Raw genomic sequence first — 9,125 nt, 5'->3', positions numbered from 1 at the left:
GGGGATTCAGCAAGATGGCGGCGCCAGGATGACTCTCGTTCTGACCAGCAGCACTGCAGGATCAGCACAGTGACCAGAAGTCAGAACTTGCGGCCCTAAAACACAAGTGATTGTGTTTCCCAGGTGAGAGGATAACCTACGATGTGGGATTCAATCAGCTTTAACTCACCCAGCTAAACTGTGGAAAAGATCCTGGTTCTACCAGGCGCTTAGTCGCCAGCCCCAGCCCAGAGCCACAGGCCAGCATGCTCTGATCACTGTCTCAGACTGAACTGTGGACACCACAACATCAGAGATTGGTCTAGAGAGATCCAGAGATCCAGTCTAGAGATAACCCCACGGTGCAGGAAATTTTGGGACTGACCTTAGGTTACTCAGACATCCCCTGGAAAAGACTCTGGGTTCTGCTGGTGCCCAGGAGCCAGCCAGAGCCAGAGCCGGGACCCAGGTGCTAGCATAGAGCCCTGCCTGCAATCCTGACTCACTGCCCCAAATAGAACTGTGGGCCCCAGGGCACCAGAGACTGATTTTCTCTGTCGGGTGCAAACCCACAGGGAGGGGAACGGCTGGTCTGATCTCAGAGCACTCAGCTGATACCACCACCTCGAAAAGGTCTCAGGAAAAGTTACCCAGTTTTGGCAGACACCCAAGCACCCAATCCCCAGAAAGGCAGAAAGACTAAGCCACATAAATCTGTTCTGGCAGGTTCTACTCACCATCACAGACAGAATGGCTGTCTCCAATGCAAAGACTGGGTGTCCCTGTCAGGAAGAAACCCCACAGCGGGGGGTATCATCAGGTCCAATGCTCAGGACACCAGCTCCAAAAGACTTTCTGGATTCACGCAGACTCTAGGCTCTAGCCTTCTGCTGCAGGCATGAGCAACGTGCTCACCCGCCATTATTGAGTACTGCTAGGGCACTGGGGCACACAGCTGCATCCTCAGACCTACAAAAGCCAGAGAGCCATTACAGCAGATACTGCTCAAAGGTTCAAGCAGTTATTCCTAGCTAAACTGAAAAACCTATGGGAATCCATGGTTCTTGAAGAGGGCTGCACCCAGCAATTACACCTTAAGAGCAACAGCTGAAGCTCACTAAATTCAGAGCAAGAAACCCAGCAGCAGGGCAGCCATCACCAGGACCTCTCCTGATGAGAGGAGAACCTTCTCAAACACCACAGTTACCACACAGGTCCATACACCTGAAGTGAACTGTGACAATTCCTGAGAAGCACCGCCATTCAGTTGACCATACCCAAAAAGCAGAGGAGAACTTCAGAACCCCGCCAAGTGGATTCTCCTCTCCCCAGGGCCCAGCAGACACCAGAAATTAACAGACAACACTTGAGACAGAGAGATGGGCAGAGGCCAGTGAAAAAGCATAACCAACAAAAGGCAAAGCAACATGGTATCCCCAGAACCCAGTTATCCAGGGGCAAGTAGCCCTGGACACCCTAACATAAGTGAAATTCAAGAAGACAACCTTACATCTATGCTTATGAACAGGTTAATGAAGGAAGCAAATAAAATGCGTAAACAATTAGGGGAAGATATAATAAAACAGATAATGGTCGTCTGTAAAGAAATACAGGAAGATGCAGCCAAACAGTTTGTGGCATTCAGAGAGGAAATGATTAAATCACTGAAAGACATAAAAGAAACAGAGGAATGTTCAAACAAACAACCGAAGGAAAAGACAGACAGGTGAATGAAACCAACGAAACGGTTCAAGATCTGAAGACAGAATTGGAAGAAATCAAATGGAGGAAATCATGGAGAGGGAGAACCTAAGAAAGAAAACAGGAACTACAGAGGTAAGCATAACCAACAGATTATAAGAGATGGAAGAAAGAATCTCAGGTGTGGAAGATACAATGGAAGAAATTGATGTATCTGTCAAAGAAAATAATAAATCTAAAAAATTCCTGACACAAACCATCCAAGAAATCCAAAACAACATAAAAAGACAAAACCTAAGAATAATAGAATAGAGGAAAAAGAAGATTCCCTCCTCCAAGGCCCAGAAAATATTTTCAACAAAATCATTGAAGAAAGTTTCCCCAAATTAAAGGGGAGGCCTATAAGAATACAAGAGGCCTACAAAACACCTTATAAATTAGACCAGAAAAGAAAATCCTCCCATCACATAATAATCAAAACAATAAGTATACAGAAAAAAGAAAAAAAAATACTAAAAACTGCAAGGGAAAAGGCCAAGTAACATATAATGGCAAACCCATCAGAATCACACCGGACTTCTCAACCAAAACTATAAAAGCCAGAAGAGCCTGGATGGATATCATGAAGACCTTAAGAGAACACAAATGTCAGCCTAGGCTACTGTACCCAGCAAAAGTCTAAGTCCTCATAGATGGAGAAAACAAGATATTCAACAACAAAAGCAAATTTCAACAATACCTACACACAAATCCAGCATTACAGAGATACTAGAAGAAAAAATACAACCCAAGAAAACTAACTACATTCAAGAAAACACAGGAAATAAATAACCTCACTACAGCAAACCAAATAGTAGCCAAACACACTACCATGGCCAACATCAATATCAAAGGATCTAACAGCCACTGGTCATTAATCTCCCTCCACATCAATGGACTCAATTCTCCAATAAAAAGACACAGACGAACAGAATGGATGCATAAACAAGACACACCAATCTGTTGCATACAAGAAATATACCTAAATCACAAAGATAGACATTACCTGAGAGAAAAGGGCTGGAAAGCAGTTTTCCAAGCAAATGGACTGAAGAAGCAAGAAGGAGTAGCCATTCTAATATCTAATAAAATAGATTTTCAACCAAAATTAATCAAAAGAGATAGAGAAGGACACTTTATACTCATCAAGGAAAAAATCCACCAGGAAAATATCACAATACTGAACATCTATGCCCCAAATACAAGGGAACCGATATTTGTAAAAGAAACTTTAATGAAACTTAAACCACACATAGACCCACACACAATAATAGTGGGAGACTTCAATACTCCACTCTCAAAAAAGGACCAGTCAACAAAACAGAAATTAAACAAAGAAACAATAACTCTGACAGAGGTCATGAATCAAATGGACCTCACGGGCATCTACAGAACCTTTCATCCAAACACAAAAGAATTTACCTTCTTCTCAGCACCTCATGGAACCTTCTCCAAAATAGACCATATAGTTGGTCACAAAGCAAGCCTCAACAGATACAATAAGATTGAAATAATCCCTTGTATCCTATCTGATTACCATGGACTAAAGCTGGACCTCAATGACAAAAATAGCAAAAGGCCTACACACACATGGAAACTGAACAACTGGCTACTAAATGACAGCTGTGTAAGAGAAGAAATGAAGAAGGAAATTAAAGGCTTCCTAGAAATCAATGAAAATGAAGGCACAACATACCCAAACTTATGGGACACAATGAAAGCAGTGCTAAGAGAAAAGTTCATAGCACTAAGTGCCTTCAAGAAGAAATTCAAAACATCTCATGCAAACAATTAATGGTTCACATAAAAGCCCTAGGAAAAAAAAAAAAAGAAGCAGACACACCGAAGAGGAGTAGACAGCTGGAAATAATCAAACTCAGGGCTGAAATCAATCAATTAGAAACAAATAAAACTATTCAAAGAATCAGTGAAAGAAAGAGCTGGTTCTTTAAGAAAATCAACAAGATAGACAAAACCTTAGCCAAACTAACTAAACGGCAGAGAGAAACTATACAAATCAACAAAATCAGAAATGAAAAGGGCAACATAACCACAGACACTGAAGAAATCCAAACAATAATTAGGTCTTACTTCCAAAGTCTATATGCCACAAAATTTGAAAATCTAAATGAAATGGACAATTTTCTTGACCGATTCTACATGCCAAAGCTGAATCAAGACCAGGTAAACTAATTAAATATCCTATATCCCCTAAGGAAATAGAAGCTGTCATCAAAAGTCTACCATGCCAACAAAAAGCCCAGGACCAGATGGTTTCAGCACAGAATTCTACCAGACCTTCAAAGAAGAGTTAATACCAATACTCTTCAAACTATTCCACAAAATAGAAACAGAAGGAACATTACCAAACTCATTCTATGAAGCTACAGTCAGCTTGGTAACTAATAAGCCTCATAAAGACCCAACAAAGAGAGAGAATTTCAGGCCAATCTCCCTTATGAACATTGATGCAAAAATACTCAACAAAATATTGCAAACCGAATCCAAGAACACACATCAAAGATATCATCCACTACGACCCAAAAGGCTTCATCCCAGAAATGCAGAGGTAGATCAATATATGGAAGTCCATAAATGTGATTCACCACATAAACAAACTGAAGGAGAAAAACCACATGATCATCTCCTTAGATGCTGAAAAGGCATTTGACAAAATCCAACATCCATTCATGTTTAAAGGCTTGGAGAGATCAGGGATATATGGCACATACCTGAACATAGTAAAGGCAATATACACCAAGCCTATAGCCAATATCAAACTCAATAGAGAGAAACTTAAATCATTCCCAATGAAATCAGGGACAAGGCAAGGCTGCCCAACCTCTCCATATCTCTTTAATATTGTTCTTGAAGTCCTTGCTAGAGCAATAAGACAACTAAAGGAGATCAAGGGGATACAAATTGTAAAGAAAGAAGTCAAAGTATCTCTATTTGCAGATGATATGATAGTATACCTGAGTGAACCCAAAAATTTACTAGGCAACTTCTACAGCTGATTAATACCTTCAGCAAAGTGGCTGGATACAAAATTAACTGAAAAAAAATCAGTAGCCCTCATGCATACAAAAGACAAAAGGGCTGAGAAAGAAATTAAGGAAACAACACCCTTCACAATAGCCACAAAGGACATAAAGTACCTTTGTCTGAACCTAACCAAGCAATTCAAAGAATTGTATGAAAGAAATTTCCAATCTCCGAAGAAAGAATTAGAAGAAGATATCAGAAGATGGAAAGATCTTCCATGCTCATGGCTTGGTGGGATTAATATAGTAAAAATGGCCATCTTACCAAAAGCTATCTACAGATTCAATGCAATTCCTATCAAATTACCAACACAATTCTTTACAGACCTTGAAAGAAAAATACCTTCATATGAAACAAAAAAAAAAAACAGAATTGCTAAAACAATTCTCCAAAGTAAAAGATCTTCAGGAGGTATCTCCATCGCTGAACTCAAGCTGTAATATAGAGCAACAATAATAAAAAACTGCATGGTACTGGCATAGAAACAGAATGGTGTGGATCAATGGAATAGAATAGAAGACACTGACATAAATCTACATACTTGTGGACAACTGATTTTTGACAAAGATACCAAAATCATTCAATGGAAAAAAGAGCATCTTCAACAAATGGTGCTGGTCTAACTGGATGTCTACATGTAGAAAAATGCAAATAGATCCATACTTATCACACTGCACAAAACTAAAGTCCAAGTGGATCAAAGAACTCAAGATAAAATCAGACACACAAAAACATTTAGAAGAAAAAGTGGGGAAGAGACCTGAACTCATTGGCACAGGAGACAACTTCCTGAACAAAACAGCAACAGCACAGGCTCTAAGAGCAACAATCGTAAATGGGACCTCATGAAACTGAAAAGCTTCTGTAAAGCAAAGGACACTGTTGTCAGAACAAAACGCCTGCCTACAGATTGGAAAAGGATCTTCACCCACCCTATATCTGACAGAAGACTAATATCCAGTATATATAAAGAACTAAAGAAGTTAAATAGCAAAAAATCAAGTAATCCAATTAAAAAATGGAGTACATAGCCAAACAGAGAATTCTCAATAGAGGAACATCAAATGGCAGAGAGACACTTAAAGAAATGCTCAACCTCATTAGCCATCAGGGAAATGCAAATCAAAATGACCCTAAGATTTCACCTTCCACCCATCAGAACGGCTAAGATAAAAAATTCAAGAGACAATACATGCTGGAGAGGTTGTGAAGAAAGGGAAACCCTCCTCCACTGCTGGTGGGAATGTAAACTTGTACAACCACTCTGGAAATCAATTTGGCGCTTTCTCAGACAACTAGGAATAGCACTTCCTCAAGATCCAGCTATACCACTCCTCAGCATATACCCAAAAGAGCCTCAAGTACACATTAAGGACATTTGCTCAACCATGTTTGTAGCAGCCTTATTTGTAATAGCCAGAAGCTGGAAACAGTCCAGATGCCCCTAGGTGGAAGAATAGATGCACAAATTGTGGTATATTTACACAATGGAATATTACTCTGCAATAAAAAAACAAGGAAATCATGAAATTTGCAGGTAAATGGTGGGATCTGGAAAAGATCATCCTGAGTGAGCTATCCCAGAAGCAGAGGGATGCACACGGTATATACTCACTCATATAGACATATAATAATAGATAAACCTACTAAAATCTGTACACCTAAAGAAACTAATCAAGAGTGAGGAATCTTGCTAAAATGCTCAATTCCTCTTCAGAAAGGCAAAGAGGCTGGACATCAGAAGAAGGAGAAAAGAGGGAACAAGTCAGGAGCCTGACACAGACTATCTCTGAAAGGTTCTGCCCTGCAGACTATCAATGAAGATGCTGAGACTTAGGGGCAACCTTTGGGCAAAGTGCAGGGAATCTTATGAAAGAAGTGGGAAACAGTAAGATCTGGAGAGGACAGGAACTCCACAAGGAGAGCAAAGAACCAAAAAATCTGAGCACAGGGGTCTTTCCTGAGACTGATACTCCAACCATGGATAATGCATGGGGTTAACCTAAGACCTCTGCACAGACATAGCCCATGGCAGTTCAGTATCCAAGTGGGTTCCATTGTAATAGGAACAGGGACTGTCTCTGACATGAACTGATTGGCCTGCTCTTTAATTACCTCCCCCTGAGGGGGAAGCAGCATTACCAGGCCACAGAAGAAGACAATGCAGCCACTCCTGATGAGACCTAATTGACTAGGATTAGAAGGAAGGAAAAGAAGACCTCCCCTACCAGTGGACTTGGGGAGGGGCATGCATGCAGAGGGTGGAGAAAGGGAGGGATTGAGATTGGAGGAGGGAGGGAACCACAGGGGGGATACAAAATGAATAAAGTGTAATTAATAAAGAATTTTTAAAAATAAAGAAATAAATACTGCTGGGTATAATGGCAAAAAAAAAAACAAATAAATTATGAAATTTTCAGGTAAATGGATGGAACTACAAAAAAATCATTCTGAGTGAGGTAACACATACCCAGAAAGACACACATGGTATATACTCACTTATAAGTGGACTTTAGTCATATAGTACTGGATAGACATAGTGCAATGCACAGACCCCAAGAAGATAAGCCCGAGGGGCGTCTTAGGATACATGTGGGTTCTCTAGTTAGGGGAATGGGGGATATCTCTGACTTGGACTATGTTGTCTGCTTTTTGATCACTTCCCCTGATGGAACTTCCCTACCATGCCACAGGGGAGGAAGATGTCCATGTGAGAATGCTGAGCCAGTGTGTCTGGGCAGGAGACCCCCAATATGAACAATAGGGGAGAGGGGACGCAGGAGGGAGAGCAGAATTGGGAAGGTAAAAGAGAGGGGCCTATGACTGAGATGTAAATTGAAGTAATTAATTACATATATATGTACTACATATGTATGTAAAAGAACTACTAAATCTTACCCTGAAGAATTTTGTTTGAGTTTTGGATATTTGGAAACTTTTGCTTACTTATTACTTATTTTGTAATGTCAGCGGATAAACTGTTCTCCCCCTCCCTCCCTCTCTCTTTCTTCTCTTCTCTGTCTCTCTCATAAGGAAATTTTTGAGAAATCCCTTACCGATTCTCCATCCATCTGCTAAAGCCAGCCTTTTCAATCCTGTTTTTCCTTCTTTTAACTTTGGTCAGCATTTATTATTTAGATATTTAATTACTTCTCACATAGGCAAACCTGTTTATTCTTTAACCAGGGATGTATTTTCTTTCTTTTTTTCATATCCTTTTATTTACTGATCAAAGAATACAAATCACAGTTTCACTCATTACCCACTCAAGAGAACTTCAGTTTACCGTGTTGCCCCGAGGAACAGAGTGGGATTGTTTTGAAGGCTGAGCAGACCTTGTTGGGATTTCCACAGAAGTTGTATCATCGTTTGGCTACGTAAATGATTATTTCCTGTGTTTGATCTATGGGTTAAAAGGTCTATAAGCAGTTGGTTTTCTTCTGCCTTGAGGAAGCACTTGCTTGCTGTAGTTGTTGTTTGCTTGTTGTTTTTATATCAGTTGTTAAATTTGGTTTGTTTGTTTGTTTGTTTTTTCAAAGGATGTATGTTCTTTGAAATCGGCTGTGTTTATTGCAGCGTCTATTGTAGTCATGATATTTATGCATTGAAGGGCTATTGGAACAATTTTTAACACTATTAAATCTGGAAATATGGACACTTAGGGTAAAAAGTGTACTAGATTCATAATCAAACCTCTCATTTTGTCTTTTAAATCAAGAAATGGTTCACGACCAGAAACCAGAGGCTAGGTAACCCAGAGAACTAGAGTACAACCAAATATGCCTGGCCAAGAAATAAGAAGGCAAGGAATTCTTGCTAATGATATTCTTCTATACTCATAGCTGGGAGCCTAGCCCAATCATCATCAAAGAGGCTTCATCAAGAAACTGATGGGAACAAATGCAGAGACCCACAACCAAACATTAGCTGGAGCTGTTAAGGAACCTTACAGAAGAGTAGAGGAAGGATTATAAAAGCAAGGGGATTTTAGGATACCATAAGAACGCAGCCCAGAGAATCAACAAAGCAGGGCTCATAGCGGTTAACCGAGACGGATGCAACAATAAGGGAGCCTCTGAGCCTGTATGGGTCTTAGCTAGGTCCACTGGATATATGTATGGAGACATGCATGTATGTATGCATACATGTGTGTATATGCACAGTCAAATAAATATGTATGATATATATTTGTATGATATATATATATACACATTTTCATATAAACATATATGTTTTGAGGGGGTAACAGCTTCATATAATAAGTACTGCATGTAGGTCACTTCCACCCTTCCCCTCTCCCACTTCTTTCATTCTTCCTCTTCTTCCTCCCAAATTTATGACCTCCCCTTCAATTATTATTA

Source organism: Psammomys obesus, unplaced genomic scaffold, assembly GCF_907164565.1.
Source record: "Psammomys obesus unplaced genomic scaffold, mPsaObe1.curated_primary_1811, whole genome shotgun sequence".
NCBI classification, from domain to species: domain Eukaryota; kingdom Metazoa; phylum Chordata; class Mammalia; order Rodentia; family Muridae; genus Psammomys; species Psammomys obesus.
Note: the sequence above shows the minus strand (reverse complement) of the source record.